The sequence below is a fragment of the Bombyx mori genome, chromosome 4 (assembly GCF_030269925.1).
Source record: "Bombyx mori chromosome 4, ASM3026992v2".
In the NCBI taxonomy this organism is placed as follows: domain Eukaryota; kingdom Metazoa; phylum Arthropoda; class Insecta; order Lepidoptera; family Bombycidae; genus Bombyx; species Bombyx mori.
Genome location: NC_085110.1, coordinates 7,764,580 through 7,782,953, shown reverse-complemented (window position 1 = coordinate 7,782,953; position 18,374 = coordinate 7,764,580). Strand labels below are relative to the sequence as shown.

Here is an 18,374-nt window from a genome sequence, read left to right as displayed (position 1 = left end):
GGATAAGACGTCCGGTGCATTCGTATCGAGCGATGCACTGGTGTTCGAATCTCGCTGGCGGGTACCAATTTTTCTAATGAAATACGTACTCAACAAATGTTCACGATTGACTTCCACGGTGAAGGAATAACATCGTGCAATAAAAATTAAACCCGCAAAATTATAATTTGCGTAATTACTGGTGGTAGGACCTCTTGTGAGTCCGCACGGGTAGGTACCACCGCCCCGCCTATTTCTGCCGTGAAGCAGTAATGCGTTTCGGTTTGAAGGGCGGGGCAGCCGTTGTGACTATACTGAGACCTTAGAACTATATCTCAAGGTGTGTGGTGCATTTACGTTGTAGATGTCTATGGGCTCCAGTAACCACTTAACACCAGGTGGGCTGTGAGCTCGTCCACACATCTAAGAAATAAAAAAAATAAAAAAAATGTTTATTGTACGTGTGAGTCCTTGATCGAATCATTCCGACCGTAGTACCCATTCCGTACGAATGTGCTCATCACTCTGAGATGCTGGGCATGCAACGATGGAGTCAAGAAAAGCTTTGTTCGCAGAGTTCCTCCGTAAGCACTACCCGAAACTATCTTCAGAATTTCTGGTTTTCACAGCCAAACATGCTGTAAAATCTCCCGCGGCCTCCGCTGTACCCACGCCATCTTCTGCGACGAGGATGAAACCCGCTTTTCACCGCGACCTCTCATAGCTGGAGGCCCGCAAGGCTACGCCCTCTTCAATCTTTTTTGGTTTATTTATTAATAACATTCCCCGATCGCTGCCGACCCAGTTAGCATAATTCGGCGACGACACGGCCTTTAATTATTCGAGCAGAAACTAATCTCTAATCGCAAGTAAACTTCAGAGCGCAGCCATATCCCTCGGAACACAAAACACAAAAAAAACTTGCATACGACCGTAATATACGCGAGTTTGGTATTCTCCTACGGGACCCACACTCATATAGACACCCTCCAACCCCACTAATCTCGTTTCTGCAGGCTAGGCGTCAAACATGAGGTTCGTGAGAAACGATCTACACGACGATCTGGGCCTTGAATTGATCAGAAAATACCTGAAGTCAGCCGTGAAACGGTACTTCGATAAAGCCATTCATCCTGATAATCGCCTAATCGTTACTGCCGGTCACTACTCTCCGAATCCGGCTCACGTAGGAATCAGTCACCGTTGATGCCCTAGACACGTCTTTACGGATTCATCAGATTCACTGACTCTATTATTAAACGCCTGCAGCTCCAGCACTAGGAGCAAGCTTAAGGACCTTGATAACCGAGCTAGACGAACTCGGCATAGAGTTTGACGTGTAATTTAACCCATACATCAGCCCCCTAGACTTCTCTTCGAAATTTCTCAGGGGATACCCATTCCGATCCGGTAATGGATGAATTCTCGAAGCAGCTGCTCTTAAGCTGTTACGTGTCCTTCGAGGACGCTTGGGCCGCTGTTAGCAAATCCCACCCCTCTTGGCTGAACATGTGCTCGTCCGCCTGTCCAGGTGAAACTAGAAAGGCCTCCGGGCCACCAGTAATCCTTCCTTCCTTGCCAAAAAATCCGATAAATTTGATAATACTTATGATTCTTATTGGAGGATAGAAATTAGAGAATTTATTAAAGAAATAGATTATTAAGGAGATAGTTATTAAGAATTTCTATTCTGCAATACAAAGTTAATAACAATACCTACCTTGAACTAAATTAAATATGGAATGCAAAAGAGACGGACTAGACGAAACTGTGAGAATTATGCTTTAATCGTTCGGCTAAGAAACTCGAAACTTTTAACACTTTTGTACTTTGTACTTAAAGTGGCTTTTTAAATTTTGTGTAAAGGTTTCGTTGAAATAAAACGAGTTCACCAAAATTATGGAGCATTTATTTTCGAATATGAGCCCATAATAGACTGGCAGCTGTGGGTATCCGTCGATCGTTCCGGAACTGGGATATTTTGATAAAATATTCGGGAAGCGGCGGTATCGAGAGGTAGACTCAGTCATTACTGGCAAATGTAGTCGATGCCTCGCAAATGATTCGATGCCCGCCCGATTATACCGGATGAGAAATGCGCGACACGCACACGGCACCAAACGATATCGACCTACGGTTACGGTAAAATTAATGCCACACATATTTTCTACAGAAAATATTCCCAATTTAGGTTGTTTCTTAATTGTGCACCCCGCTAACGCCAAAGATATTACTTTCACAGTTTTATTTCAATTGCTAGCATCATTTTCAAATTTATTAATAAATTATCTAAGCTAGACGAGCGCCGCGATTTTACAAGCGTTAAAATTTAAATTCAGAAATAATAAAACACGTTGCGTTTTCCCGGAACAAACACTAGCAGTGTCTCTTCTTGTGATTCATAAACTACCAGTCGATTGATGATCCCTTAATACGTAAAATCACGAACCAACGAACACACTATCGTATTTATAATAGCAGACATGCTCTGAGTTACCCTGTCCATGTCATTTAGCATGATAAGATGTATCCTATGCGTTCAATAGGTAATCCAGAGCGAAATTTTAACCAAATTATTCTAGCAGTTTACTTTATAATGTTGGTATAGATTGATATAATGTGGCTCATTCTGGAGAGCATAGAGCTATTACATTTTAGTGAGTTCGCCTTTTCGTGTGCCCGTAATGTATGGCAAAGTCTGTTGACAGACCGCCACCGACAGGGTTTTTCCGACACAACAGAACCTATGCGACAGCTGATCTGAAAATGGGTTACGCTGTAATACAAAAAAAACATTACAAACCTTTTTGATGGAGGTATTTATTGTTAATGAATGAATGAACAATGAGAAGGAGCCTTTTCATATTTTAAAAGGCGATTCAACATTTATTCCGTTTTTAAGTTTGGCGATAATTTTATTAACAAAAGCAAACATCAGTTGCTTATTAGGTAACAAAGCTTATACGAGTATTATGAAGTGTCCTCACTACCGGACAAGCTCGTTACCTTGCGATGGTCGCAACAATATGAGTTTCCGGCTACCTTCCGACAGTCTCAACCCTCTGTTATTGAATGAGCGCGTGTTTCCTTTTCACTAATTGATTTACTAACAGTTAATATTACATAACACAATATACACAATAATGAAGATTTCCTTGAGTATTTCGTGAAAGTAACAAAATGTAAAATGACGATTTAATTTCGCCAGTTAAATTGTAATAGTTCGACCTCCTAGCATCTTATGTACGCAATAAGCCACTAAGTTAATACAAACAATAACTTAGCAATCATTTCGGTTTGTAAGCATAGTCGGAACGGCCTTCGGAAGGAACCATTTGCATTTGTTAAACCCGCCGATAAAACGTTTACATAACGTTTGACTATACGCTTATGGTTTTTGCTATACGTTATGTATACTATAGGCTCATAACTTTGCATTAACAAAGTATAGAGTTACCAGTAATACTGTACGTAAGAAAAGCAGGGACTTATTTTCCTCTTTACTGAATCGCTGTAACAATTAGAAGTAAGTTTTACTGGTTTTTTGGAAGTTTTACTAGTAGGTACCACCACCCCGCCTATTTCTGCCGTGAAGCAGCAATGCGTTTCAGTTTGAATTAGCTATTATCTGTGTCACTATTCATATAAAGCTATAATAGAATTAAAATACAAGTCTTCAGTAAAAAAATCACTTTTGTCACGGCCGCCATCACTTTCAGTTCATCTATCTAAAATAGGTCGTAACATTATGCAATAATAAATATTAATCACAAAAAACGAGTCTCCTATCCATGTTTTCGACAAATAAAAATAAAACACAAATATGACAAATATGTGACAATTTAGAACAAAAAAGTAAATAAAAATATTACGTGATTAGGGACCGGCATCACAGAATAAGGGTCATAAGATGTCAACAGCGATAGCTTATTGACTAAAATATAGCAGTATTCTTAAAGGGAATGAAAGGCGAACAATGAAAAAGTAACGATCGGTTTCGCGGGATCCGTTAATAGAAAGTTGGAGACAACTCACCGTCAGGTTTCTCATTGTGGACCAACTAACGATGTCCCATACAGTTTGTACGTGACAGAAATACTACCCAGGAATACAGATCTCGAAGGCCGCGACCACACTCGTTATCACGCTTTGATAAGTGGTGATTATTTTTATGTTATGAATAATTTATTTAGGGGATTATCGTTTTTACTATTTGAAACTAGTCGTCAGCTTTTCAGTTATATTAAAATACTATACTTTTTTTTATGACTGAAGTATTTACTGGTGGCCCGGAGGCCTTTCCAGTTTCACCAGGACAGGTATACATTTTACCGCCTAAAGCAAAACTACGAAATTTGTGTTATTATATTACATATCTGACTATATGAGACTTGATTCGAGAGATATACATACATGTGTTTTCTGCAAGTTCCACTTAAATAAAGGTTCCCCGGGAAAATCTTGAGTGACGCAGGTCGGACAGCGAAGGACACATTTTTGTCATTCTTTGCCTCTGCATTCGTTCTTTGAGAACGAAGGGAGTGACAAATCACTGGTTAGAGAAAATGCAACCAGCCCAATTTTATGAATAAATTTAATATTTTCGTGAATCGAATAAATCATATAATAAGAAAATAACTCGGTCGACGCAAGGTCGTGACATTACAACAATTTAGTTTTGTTCGCAATCGTGTAGTAACAGGAATATTAGTTCCATTATAAACACACTTTTCAAATTTAGAATCCTCTGATATACCGATATTACTCGTGAATCACCGTCCGTAAAAAATGTCTAAACGAACAGTAATAAAGTAAAAAGAAAAGCTACAGAGTTATTATTAATTCCTAATAAAAGATATATCACAGATTTCCACGAAACATGAAGCGGTATATCTTCACTACCAACATGATGATTAAAAGAACATAATAAAATGATATGGCATTTTCTAGCCAAAAATAGAACGGTTTTCGTTTCGCGTTGTGTTTGCTCATAATACGCGGTTTACCCGTTCGTATCCATTGGCTCATTCGTTATTCATGAACACACATGAACGTCTATATTTCATGTCTTATCGATCCACGAATAACTGATAAATAAATAGGATAATAACAATGACTACTCCACTCTATCTACCTTACGTTAAATGTTATCCGACCAAAAACACAGTTATATGTTGAACACGAGAATAAATTAGAACACTTTTCAGGCAGTGAAAGTTTGCCATTAGAAAAAAATTACGTGTAGTTGACTAGATTCGTAATATAACCTAAGTATACTAAGTATACCATTTGCCTGCGAAGGATTCTTGAATACTTTGGCCACATTGCAAGGAAAGACAGTGACAACTTGGAGAAATTGGTGGTCACTGGAAAGGTCGAGGGCAAGCGACCAAAAGGCAGGAACCCGACCCGTTGGACGGACCAGATTCGTGCAGCCCTTGATACCACAGTGCACGATGCTCTGCACTCAGCCGCAGATAGGAATAGATGGCAGTGCATTATAAAAAACAAACTGTTTCAAGGCCATGACCACGATCCTCAGTAATGAGGAAACCGACGCGAGGAGGAGATACTTAATACGAGCGATCTTGACTATCGTACCACTGCGTTACTGTTTGAGATCGAATTCGTTGTGAAATATACTGAATCCAACGTTTTTACTGGTGCTACATATTAAAGGTCTACATGGATAGATAGCAAAACCCTGTATAATTTTGCCATGACGCAGACGTGAGATGTAGCTTGAAGGGTTACCATACAATAGAAGTGAGACTTAGACCACGGCATTCACGCTGTGATATCTGAGGGCTCCGGTAACCATATATCGCCAGTGAGTCGCATGCTTTGCTATCGCATTTATTTCTGGTAGTAGGACTTCTTGTGAGTCCGCATGGGTAGGTACCACCACCCTACCTATCTCTGACGTGAAGCAGTAATGCGTTTCGGTTTGAAGGTTGGGACAGCCGTTGTAACTACCTAGCAGGCGATGCTCGACTTCTGCGAGTCCACCATCTCGCAGAAGGAGGCGGCGGAACGGGAGAGGGAGAGCTCTTCTTCCCTCTCGGCGCCGTGCCGCCGCCGTCGGGCCGGGGGTCGGAGGAGGGCGTTTGTCCAGCTCCAGCCCCTATGAGGAGGCAGTCTCCTCCCGGTGATGGTCACGGGGCGACCTAAGGGGGTTGAGGCTGCGCCGCACGCTACCGTCACTCTAGCGCGCTGGCACCAGGAGGACGGGACGGCGCGTCGGCGGCTGCGGACTACGATGCGGTCCGCATCGTCGCTGTCGTCGCCGAACATACTGTTGAAGAGCAACCCGGTCGGCGGTGTATCGCGTTTCGACCCGGCAGGCTGGTTCTGGCCCAGCGGGGTATCCCGGAATACCAGCGGCACCGCCCGGGCGGCCTGGTAGGGCCGCCGTACCGCGGAGACCGACGTCGTTGGTCGTCGACTATCCCCTCGACGACCCGTCGGTCGGGCGTCCTCGGGGTGGCGCCGCGTGTCTGGTTGTAGTGTTGACCGCGGGAACCCCCCTACTCTGAACGGGTTCTGACCCCGGACGGAGATCGGACGTCGGGTGTAAGAGTGCAGGGGAGTCGTTTAGTGGGTGGGCCCTAAAATCCTTGGGCCCGCGATCTGCTCTCAACACCTGCAGATCGTTGAGTCTTACATACCCCGCGCGCGCCCTAGGCGCGGGGACCTCGTAGGAGATTCGGCCGCGGCCCGAAAAAAAAAAAAAAAGCCGTTGTAACTATACTTGAGACCTTAGAACTTATATCTCAAGGCGGGTGGCGCATTTACGTTGTAGATGTCTATGGGCTGCAGTAACCACTTAACACCAGGTGGGCTGTGGGTTCGTCCACCCTCTAAGCAAAAAAAACATGCTTGTTCACTCACTATGCAATAAAATAAAATGAAACTTATGTGGAATTCATGATCAGTGTGTATGTATTGTACTTGTGTCTGCATTATCGACGGTACAGAATGAAATTCTGACTCGGGGTCATTGAACGTGGAAAATTTGGCTTTTTTCCTAGGAAAATGCAACGTCTATTATTTTGGGATTACAAATTGAAAGCTTGATGAAACCGAGAGCCACATCTATTGTAGTATATAAATATAAATAGGCAAAGACAAAACAGTTCAAGTACTTTTTTCCCTCTGTTTATCAACCGATATTCCGTTATTTGTTTAGTAAATATTGACGAGCTCTAGTGTATCAATAAAAAAAAATTGGAATGAAATCCGAATTGTACTAGAAAAAAAATGCCAATAACAAAACACAAGTGATATTGTATTACATGAAATGTATCTAAATAAGGTGTCAAGATTATGACGTATCTTCAACCACTGGGAGAACATTATTTATTAGTGAACATGCGTCATAGTGTAAATGTATAAGTAGTGTACTCGTTAAGAAATAGCCCTTTTTTCCCTACTTATTCACTGATAGCCTAAGAGGCTATTCTAGCTATTCTATTCTAGGTAGGTGAACTCACGGGCTCAACCTGAGAGAATTTGCTAACACTAAAAGTTAAAGCTAGAGAGTTAGAGCTAACACTAGCTCTAACACGAGCAGTGCTTCGCAGAATCTACCACCGGATAGGAATCGTGACCCACTGGGAAGATTCCGCGAGAAATTCAGTGGGCTGTGTCTATAAGTTAGAGAAATAGCTCGTACTCCCAATATTTGAACCTATAACTCCTTCCACCTAACTTATTTATAAAATTTTGTGAAATAATAGCATTTAACTATTGGTGCTAAAACGTACCGTACTAAGAGAAATCATTGTAAGTCAATTTAAATGTGTATAACACAGAAAAACATTCAGCACCACTATAATACAACGATAGAAGTATTGAAGTAAGAAATGCTAGTTTTAATAAGAACGTAGTGTTCTCTCAACAAGTACATGAACAGCAGTAACTGCGCCCCAGGGTAATCTCGCTGCAGAGTGGCGACACCCGCCTCTCGTGGGACCACTCACCGACTTGCCTTACACAACATTTTTTGAAACTTCATGAACTGATGGAAATCTCTAGCAAAGCTTTTTGGCGTACGTTTTAATTTATTAGTGTCTGCTCATCTGCTGGCGCAACTATTTCATGTCAAAGATTTAACTTGTTCTTATCATAATTATTTTTTTTACTAAAAATGAATATTCATAGTTGATTTTTTTACGTATTTTCTTCGGTTTTGCGACTCGCAGACATAATTCAAACTACTTTTACGGTTTATTCTCGTGATTTTTATTGTCATTATATAAAATCCAACGTTTCGTATACTTTACAGTTTGTCTCATTGTCGTCCGTGACAATACAATGAGAATAACAACACGTGATTAAACCGTAAAAGTTTTGATTGTAGTATTATAAGTAGTAAGTAGGTTTAATTATAATAATAGTATAGTTACTGGAAAAATATGAGGGAACAGGGCTTTTATTGTTTTCAAGATTATTTTATCTATCATGATGGATGAAATCAATAATGTTGAATTATTTTCTCAACCCGCCTTGAGGTATAAATTCAAAGTTTCGTGGTTTACAATTCGCCCTAGCACCAGCGTTTCCAAAATACTTTGGACATAATGTATACAAAGACATTACGATTAAAAGTTAGTCTACTAGTTAGGTCATGTCACAATTTTGAAGACTTTACAGTTTTCTTGGTAAAGTGGTCTTCTGTAATCGAAACGAAAACCCTATAAAAGGAATAAAATAAGCAGAGTCCACCCAATAATATGTATATGTACTAATACCCGCCCAACCCCGCAACGCATGTGTCCCGTTCAAAAATAGAATGTTTTTTTTTTATATGATCATCTCTTATTTAAAGGTGTAGGCAACAATAAATGCTTTGAATCGAAAAAAACCCAGTGAAAACTGTCCACAAACCATAAAATTACTCAGTTGATAGTACTCCATCTTTCTAATATTCATAGAATAAATTAAGAAGCATAATGCCTCTCACTCGACGGATGTCTGGACGCGCATTTACCCGCTTCAGCAAAAAATCTAAAGCTCGAGAACAAAGTTTAACGTACCTATCTCATTTAAAGAAAGCAATTACGATTCTCCGCCATTCAATTTTAAAACGAGTTACTTAATTCAACAAGAAAATGTCGTTAACTTCTCATTTGATTTATTAAGATAATGGAATACATATACTAAAATCGAGTGTATATATATTTAACACATAATAAAGTACGGGTAAGTATCTATAAACTTTTATGAAGATCGTAAAAGTAGGCGCACTGGCGAGAGGTCGTTCTCAGATGACATTGTGTCACAATTCAAATAGCCTTACTAAATTACATTTACTAATATTAACAGACACTCTGAGGTGAACAGAATACAAAGCTTTATGAGCTATTAACAGCGTGCTCTGAGGAATTACAAAGTATTCATTACAGAATATATTATGTAATTTAAAAAACGATTTCGGAGCTCAATATTGAAAAACATGACGCATTCTTTAAAGATTGAGGTACGTGTATTAGACATATATGAAACTACACTAACTGTACCCCTGACCCTGCTTGCAGACCAGTTAGCCGCCGTTGACGCCTTAGACAGGCTGTGATGCTCGACGCTACTAATTTTAACTCTAGCAACATTCAAAGTACAGGTCACCGTAGTCATTAAACTTGTCGAAAAGTCTATGTGACACTTAAGTCGATAGCATTAGCCCGCTGAGTTTCTGGCAGGATCTTCCAGCGGGTCGTGATTACGATGCAGCGGCAACAGATGGTAGGTGCGCTGGCAAAGCACCTGGTGATCGGGCAATTGAGTTTCGTGGTGATCCCTTGAATTTTCCCACTTGTTCTGGTAAATCTAGAAAAGCCTCCCATAGACATGCTATCCCTCATCGGAAAAAAAGTTTTATGAAACTTTAGAACTAAGTTTTATGAAACTAAAACGATAAGGCAAAAATAAGTAATACTTTCTTCACTACTAATCTTTACAGAATAATTTAGCCATCTTAACCTTTACCAATGTTATTGCAATAATATGGGAACGTAATCATCCTGTCGACCTTCCAAAATCCTTCATTTCGACAAAATTGGTTCCAATATTCTTCAAAGAGGTCAGCATGTATTAGATTTCCATTCCATTTTATTGTAACAAAACCGAGTATATGTTATTGAAAAAGTGTATCAGGTCGCCTGATCTACGTAGTGAACAACTTGAATACGTAAGGAATATTCGCAAGTAGACCTTTTCGAAAAACGTAACTCTAATAAAATTTATCTTAAAAATAGCTTCACTAAAAAATATTCCGTCGTCACAAATTGTTTTCCAGTAATTGATTGTGGCTAAACTCATTTTTAGAACCTAAAAAGTTAACAATTAATTTAGTATGAAATAAAACGTAAATTGCGAAAAATCGAATGATAAATATGTCCTGTTAAGTATCCTGTGCCTGCTATAGAAATTATTAGATTATTAAAGATGAAGGTAAGATGATAATAAATGCAATACCACGCAAAGAAGTCGAAAATGCTAGCACCGCCATGTTGTGGCAATTCTAGTTATTTCTTTAGTTTTTTTTTTTAATTCATATCTATGTACTATCACTACTATTCTGACAAGAGAGTACTAAATACTTGGTTTGCAATTACAATTTATTATAGCTCTGGTAAAATCAAATTTCATTTTGCAATATAGGCTAATCAATATAGAAATCTCTAGGCGGTAGAGTTTGGAATCTGTGGATACTTTAAAATTGTAATTCTTGATGGTTTTTATTTAAGGTACATTTATTAATGTAGGATTGGTAAGAACGGAACGTATGAAAAGAGTGTGAAGCGGAGCGTTAAGATGTGAGTGAGAGAAAACGGAAAGAAAGGGAGAAGAGAATGACAGATAGAATGACAGAGAATTGGAACATAGATTTGATTGGAACATAGATACACTTAATATATTCGAGAAATTGGAAGATGGCGAGGACGGTTGAAAAATGAGCAAGACGTAATAAAAGTGTTAATTATTAATTATTATTAGAACAGAAGATTTTAGAACAGTGGAAGTTTTATTTTATGCGCTGCGATCCCTATTCTACATTAATGTAAGTAATAAAATAAGCAAATATTACAAGAATCAAAAATAGAAGATTCTGGGCTTAGACGACATTACTTGAAAACAAACAACTATATATAAATATAAACAATTAAAACGGTTGTCTTGTCATGGCAATTAACATACATTTGTACAAATATTTATTTCATGATATCATACCCTAAAGTTTATGTTGTGCTGGTTATTCGTGACCGAGTTCGAAACAATCGAGGCATTAGCGCCAATACAGTTTGGGCTTAGTTTCAAAGAGATCATGTTACTGTTCAATGTTTTTTGTGCTTTCGTCTCGATTTTGTTTTTTGTTTATATACACAACGGATATTACAGCTTATTATTATCAACAATACCGATTTACTGCTTACGTCTTGTCACGTAAAATTACTATTTACTACTATTTTCAGTTTATGGTTTCGGAGTCGAATTGCAAATTTCCAAGAATGGAAAGCAGTCGACGCCCCCCAAAACACGTGATTTCGGATCCTCCCGATCCACTAACTGTGCTTCTAGGTACTTCAAGCACCGGTCACCGTTCCCGTCGAACCCGTCGCTTGCGACGGAGGGCTCGACGAGCAAATTAACCCTCAGACACAGCCCACTGAGTTTCTCGGCGGATCTTCTCAGTGGGTCACGTTTCCGATCCGGTGGTAGATTCTGCGAAGCACGGCTCTTGCTAGGGTTCGTGTTAGCAACGTCGTCAGGTTTGAGCCCCGTGAGTTCACCTACTAGTTAAGGTTACGCTGGAATAGCCTCTCAAGGCTACCAGCTTAGGTAAGAATAAAAAAAAAAAAGCAAATTTCGTATATCACAGAAATTTTCCTCGGAGAATATAATTGGCACTAAATTGATAAAATTTGAAATGTGAAAGAAATACAATTGTGTGTCGATACATCGAATGTGTATTTGAATTTCTGTGAGAAAAAAATATAGTAAATATATAAATGTAAACTCCACATATCTTTTTTTTTATTGCTTAGATGGGTGGACGAAATCACAGCCCACCTGGTGTTAAGTGGTAACTGGAGCCCATAGACATCTACAACGTAAATGCACCACCCACCTTGAGATATAAGTTCTAAGGTCTCAGTATAGTTACAACGGCTGCCCCACCCTTCAAACCGAAACGCATTACTGCTTCATGGCAGAAATAGGCGGAGCGATGGTACCTACCCGTGCGGACTCACAAGAGGTCCTACCACCAGTAAAAATTTGTCATCAATCGTAAAAGTGTATGTTTCTAACTTTCAACTATCGCCCGAGTTAGCTTCGGCGGCATTCAACAATAAACGATTTGTTTCTAAGTTTCTTTTAAACTTACAAATGAATACAACAACTATTCATTCGGCTACATTTTTTCTGATTTATTTCTTTTACATTTAATTGTGAATTTTACACAGAAATATGGTGACAGACAGCACAGTTTAAATGGTCCGCACAAAAAGCAAGCTTAACTCAAATACCAGTTTTCTTCCAGCAAACTAAAATCAGAGGAACATACTTGTAGATTCCAAAAGGGGGAAAACTTAGCGAAAAAAAATTTTTTTTTATTGCCCTTGTAAACAGACGAACCAGCATACGGCCCACCTGATGGTGAGTGGTTACCGTCGCCCATGGACTTCAGCAATGCCAGGGGCAGACCCAAGCCGCTGCCTACCGAGAAACAAAACAAAAAGATAAATAAAAAAAGAATAGAGTATTTAACTAGTCAAAAGTAATCAAGTTCATATTCATCATAACGCCTAAAAGTATGTATATGACTCTTAGAAAGTAGACAATTACCAAAGCTGTCTTTGCGGCCAGAGATCGGATACTCAAGGTGCTCGCAAAGAAGAAAAATAATGTGGCAAAGACGACGTGACGACATGACCGAATCGGGAATCACCCCAATTCAGGCTGGAATTCCAACACATAGTCATATTTCCGGAGTCAGAACCTGAAGTCGATTTTCTTATCGAACAACCTTCCGACTGACTTTATTGCAAACTACTACAAACTTTTATAAAAGTCCGCTAAGATTCTTAGATAAGTATCTGAAGAAAGCGTCAGAGAGCTTTTCGAAATAACGGCGCGACAGGATAACTCTTTTATATATAACCGCCCCTTGCGACCGGGAAACACACAGCCGAGTCGTCCTTGATACGTTATTTAGAATCCTCCCGATTCACTCTCGTAGCTTGTAAGTATCCAAGCAACGGCGACCGTTCTCGTCAACCTCATCTAATGCGACGAAGGGTTCGACATGCAACTTAACCCACTGAGTTTCTCGCTGGATCTTGTCAGTAAGTCGCAATTCGATCCAGTGGTAGATTTAGCGAAGTTCTTGGTAGGACTGATGTTAGCACAGTCTCTCAGGTTGAGCCTCGTGTGCCCGCCTACACAAGGAGTTTGTCAGAATAACTCCTCGAGCCTAGTAGCAGTAGGTTGGCAAATAAATACTCACTTGGGGCGCTCATAATGGTTTCTTGAATCAAGATGCTGATAGGGTCTTACCTCCAAGGACTACTGAGACATTTGCGATTCTTAATTAAGAGCGGGGGAATGAAAATCGATCCTAAGCGTCGAAGTTTCTGATGATTTACCCACCATTTTATATAAAAGATAAGAGATAAGATAAAAAAAATATAAATAATTTATATTTGCTGAGAATGATCCATTAAGAGGAGAGGATATCGAAGTCAACCAAGTTGAAAGTTCAATAATACCAAAGTGAGTTCTGCTCCATAGCTAAGTTAATACCGTCGGTGATTTTCATCAAGAGTGTTCCGGACTAACAGTCAAAGAATGGGGTAGATTAGAAAAAATACACTTGGCTGTGGTCAATACTCCCCAGAGCTTCGGTTTATATGGTAAGAATAGAAAAATGACGATATTGTGGAAGTAAGATGGAAGTAGTAAAACGTGGGATTTTTTCAGAATGTGGCAGAGGATATTTGCAATTTCCTCTAAAATAATCATGGACATACATATGTAAATGAATGCCATTGCTTTCAAACAATTAGTGGAAATGGAATCTGCTAGGACTGTGGAAATGGAATCTGAATCTAAAAGGACTGCAAAATACCTCGCTACGTATTCAGTGTAAAAAAGAAAGAAGCACGTGGTGGTCCAGGAACTCTGCATGAATAGTGAACACTATTTTGCTTGTGATTTAGGATAGTAAATTTGCTCTTAATTAATGTTAATTTATTTTTAAACATAAATTTATTATTGGCTTTTCTCAGATCGTACAAAAAATAGTTTTGTAATTAAATAGTTATTAACTACAGAATTTTGCCCCGTTATTTTTTTTTATTGCCTTTGTAGGCAGACGAGCATACGGCCCACCTGATGGTAAGTGGTCACCGTCGCTCATGAACGTCTAGTTAAACTAAACTATTAGTTATAATTCTACCACTCGATATATGCATAAGTATAAGTACCCTGAGCGTCAAACTCATTAGGCGAACGGAGTTTATAACTTACACACTAAAAAAAAATGTGTGCGTGTACTAGTGTACACACGTAAGAAGTGAAACTTGTTTATGGCCTTATTTTTCGAAAAATGATCTACATGCAACTTTCTAGAAATTGGTTAAATAAAGTTAAATTAGATAAAGTTTAAACAAAAGGATTTTATTATCATAGACATGAATACAAAAAAGTTAAATTAGATAAAGTTTAAACAAAAGGATTTTATTATCATAGACATGAATACAAAACAGATGGCGCGTAACGGAAAAATGTGACGCGTAACCGAAAAATGTGACGGTAAATTTTTTTCCAACGCCGATAAGGAAGTTTCACTTCAATAAATTTATCATATCAGTTCTGTCTTACAGAATACTAAATGCAAGAATATCTGGAGCGTGGCTTTTATCAGCACTTCCACAAGGACCCAGTGGCAACTGATACATAAATGTAATGACGTCATTAGAGCCCGGCACACAACTGGTGCTTTTGAGATTCGAATACCGATTCGTAGCCGAATTTGGCATTTCACCCCCATTGACCTACTTTGCGTGCTAATTGTGGATTATGTTAATGTCTAGAGCTATTTATATGTTTGTTTACCACCAAAGACAATATATGTACGTACCAAAGTAACCTAGCTAATGAAAATATGTAAACACTAGTGATAATAATTCTTCTAATTATATATATCTCTTTGACAGCAAAAGCTCTAAATGTTCTAAAATCTATTATACATATAAACTCCATAAACGTTAAATTCAATTGAGTCACAACAATTAATTTACATAACTGTAATAATCGACCAAAATAAAAACACAGTAGGACTGATATGTACCGAATATAAATACTTCGATTATTTTTCACCACTCCAAAAACATCGCAAAATATACATATTTTGTAATAAAGATAGGTCTGTGAGTAATGAATGAACTACATACAACATGGTGATAGTCCAAAGGCGGGCTTTGAAATTAAAATTACTCTTAATTCAATACTATTCCTGCTGTTTCTATCAATTTTCATGTTCAAATACATTTTTTTTCCTTTCTTCAGCAAGTCTTTTATTTATATTTTATATACTTCTAATACCAAGAAACAAAAGATGTTTTGTAATTCCTGTATCCTCAAAACTATTATTTTAAATTTCAAACCAATTGAAATTACATATTTTGGCCATAAATAACAGATGATAAAAAAAACTATCAAAACATCGGCCCAGGTGTATAAGAGACAATTCTTGAGAAGGCGCTAAGCCTCTTAGCAACATCATGTTTCATAACCAATAATAGTCCGTCCGAATAAAGCTTTGATCTACACAAGCGTGGTTGGAAAGGATTATTTCGGTCTTCATCAGAGCTGCAAAGAATAGAAGACAGGCCGTCCAATATTCTCAATCTAAATCCGTTTGTTTATGCTTTTTGATCTCTTTTAAAGAGTCTGGCATGCTCTAAGAGCCATGCATCATGATAATTTGAAGTCTCTAGAACATTCTATAGCATTGGCGATGGCGAATTTTCCTATAGAAGCGGTACTCTGCGCGGGTTTTAATCGATAACTACCAATAATGCTTAAAGGATTTTCGAAGGATTTCGCAAATCGTAGACATAATTAAGACAACTTGTACGCTTTAACCTGGCGACAGTCGTCGGTGCCACGAAAACTGGAAAGTATTTACACGAGATTAAACCGTAGTGTAGTTTTAATTTTATAAATTAAGCTTCTTTTTTGTAAAATACTATTGCTAAATTATTATTTAATCTAATGCACACCGCAGTAAAAAAAAAAGATCTTGTCAAGGTTCAACATCAACCACAGAACAACATAGACATAGGATATGCGGGCATCACGAAATGAGGAAATTAATTCTACCTATTATAGAAAATGCTGAGTACAAACAATGAAAATAAAAGTATAACATTGATGCCGAACGGGTTACCACGTATAAAAGAAAATAGATATCCATTAATCTGCTATCCCATTATTTTTAAAGCACGTTATCTGCTGATCGTAGGCAGGGCGGTGGTACCTACCCGTGCGGACTCCCAAGAGGTCCTACCACCAGTGATTACGCAAATTATAACTTTGCGGGTTTGATTTTTATTACACGATGTTATTCCTTCACCGTGGAAGTCAATCGTGAACATTTGTTGAGTACGTATTTCATTAGAACAATTGGTACCCGCCTGCGGGATTCGAACACCGGTGCATCGCTACATACGAATGCACCGGACGTGTTATCCTTTAGGCCACGACGACTTCAAAAAGTCACCCGAAATTGTTACTCTTCTGCTTAACTTAATCTACTTTTACGGTCTTCTACAAACGTTGATCATTTCTTTTGGAAACTAACCATTGTTTTTACTTTTTTCGTGCAAATAATATGTGCAGATATTTTTATATCTACTATCGTAATTATTCTGATTATAATACGTAACTCTAGATATTAACGTAATACTAAGGAACTGCATAACAATATTGAAAAAACCCATGAAATGCAAAATCATCATCATGCAATGGATATAATTAATTATTTGAACATTTTTAGCGACAGAGTTTTAGTTACCGTAATTTCCACCTATGCTTGTATTTCGTAATAAATTTTGATATGTATTAACATACCTCAAATGTATTTCTCTGGAATCTAAATTATTTAAAATATTATTATTCTTCTCAAAGTAAAAATGCGAAATTAAGTAAATAAAATACGAACCTTTTCAACAAAACCTTAATCTAACCTTATCCCGATAGTCGCATTGAGAGAACTTGAAAGGATTTGTCCTTGCGCCTCACTCCGCCACATTATAAAGTAATAACGTACTTTGTCAACTTCGAAATTCGGATTTGTTTTACCAACGGACACAAAACAATTAATCCGATTTAAAGGAAACTCCGTAATCCAATAGCTCTTCCGCCGAATGAACATTGATTTTTAATTCCAAACTCAATATAAATCTTTTTGATCTAAATCAATTATGAATAGCGTTGCTCATTATAGTCACATAAAATATTATGATTTAAAATTACAAAGACACGTTATTTATACTTAATATTATAAAGCTGAAGAGTTTGTTTGTTTTAACGCGCTAATCTCAGGAACTACTGGTCCGATTTGAAAAATTCTTTCAGTGTTAGATAGCCCATTTATCGAGGAATCGGCTATTACATAGGCTATAGGCTAAATAACGTTACGCTAAGACCAATGCAAGCGGAGCATCAATAAATAATGTTTCAAAATGGGGGTTTAGTCCCTTTTGAGAACTTCCACTGCGTGCGCTGCGGAAACGGTTAAAGTTTCGTTAAAGTAATGTATGAGAGAATTGTTTCCCTGTAAAAAAAGTGCGCGAAAGCATAATTATGTCTATATATTAAGGTTGGCTCACTATATAGTTTTTTATGTTAAACAAATTTGTTCTAAAATAAAGCATTATTTGTGAAGGTGTTTTTATAAAGATGATATTAACCCCTATCCAAATAAATACGTTATTCATTACAACATTGAAACACCCAAATCACTTCAAGATAGGCTTTGAGAATTATAGATTTTTCTGGATTTCTCCAAGATCCCATCATCAGATCTTGATGTAAACAGGACCATTCGGGAAGTCTACCCTTTCGAACAAAATAAAGAAAAAAGAATTATCAGAATCAGAATGCTTGTCTAGAGAAATCAATGAACATACATAGATAAAAATTATGGTCGAATTAATAACTTCTTCTTTTGAAGTCGGTTAAAAAGCGTGATTTTGGTAGGTACCTTAAATAACTCCTTAACATTCTATTACTCAAAAATATTTTCACTTTCTACGTAAATGAAGATGTGGGTAAAATTTAGCGTTATGCCAAAATAACTATTCCACTCGAACGAAGTCGCGGGC

General features: G+C 38.0%; 1 long non-coding RNA gene across 1 annotated transcript; it reads left to right on the top strand.

The window, feature by feature from the left end:
- The first annotated feature begins 10,860 nt into the window (after positions 1–10,860).
- Positions 10,861–15,551, top strand: LOC101738807 (uncharacterized). Its single transcript, XR_005246600.2, has 2 exons — positions 10,861–11,041; positions 14,868–15,551. It is a non-coding gene; the product is annotated as an uncharacterized LOC101738807 (long non-coding RNA).
- The last annotated feature ends 2,823 nt before the right edge of the window (positions 15,552–18,374 follow it).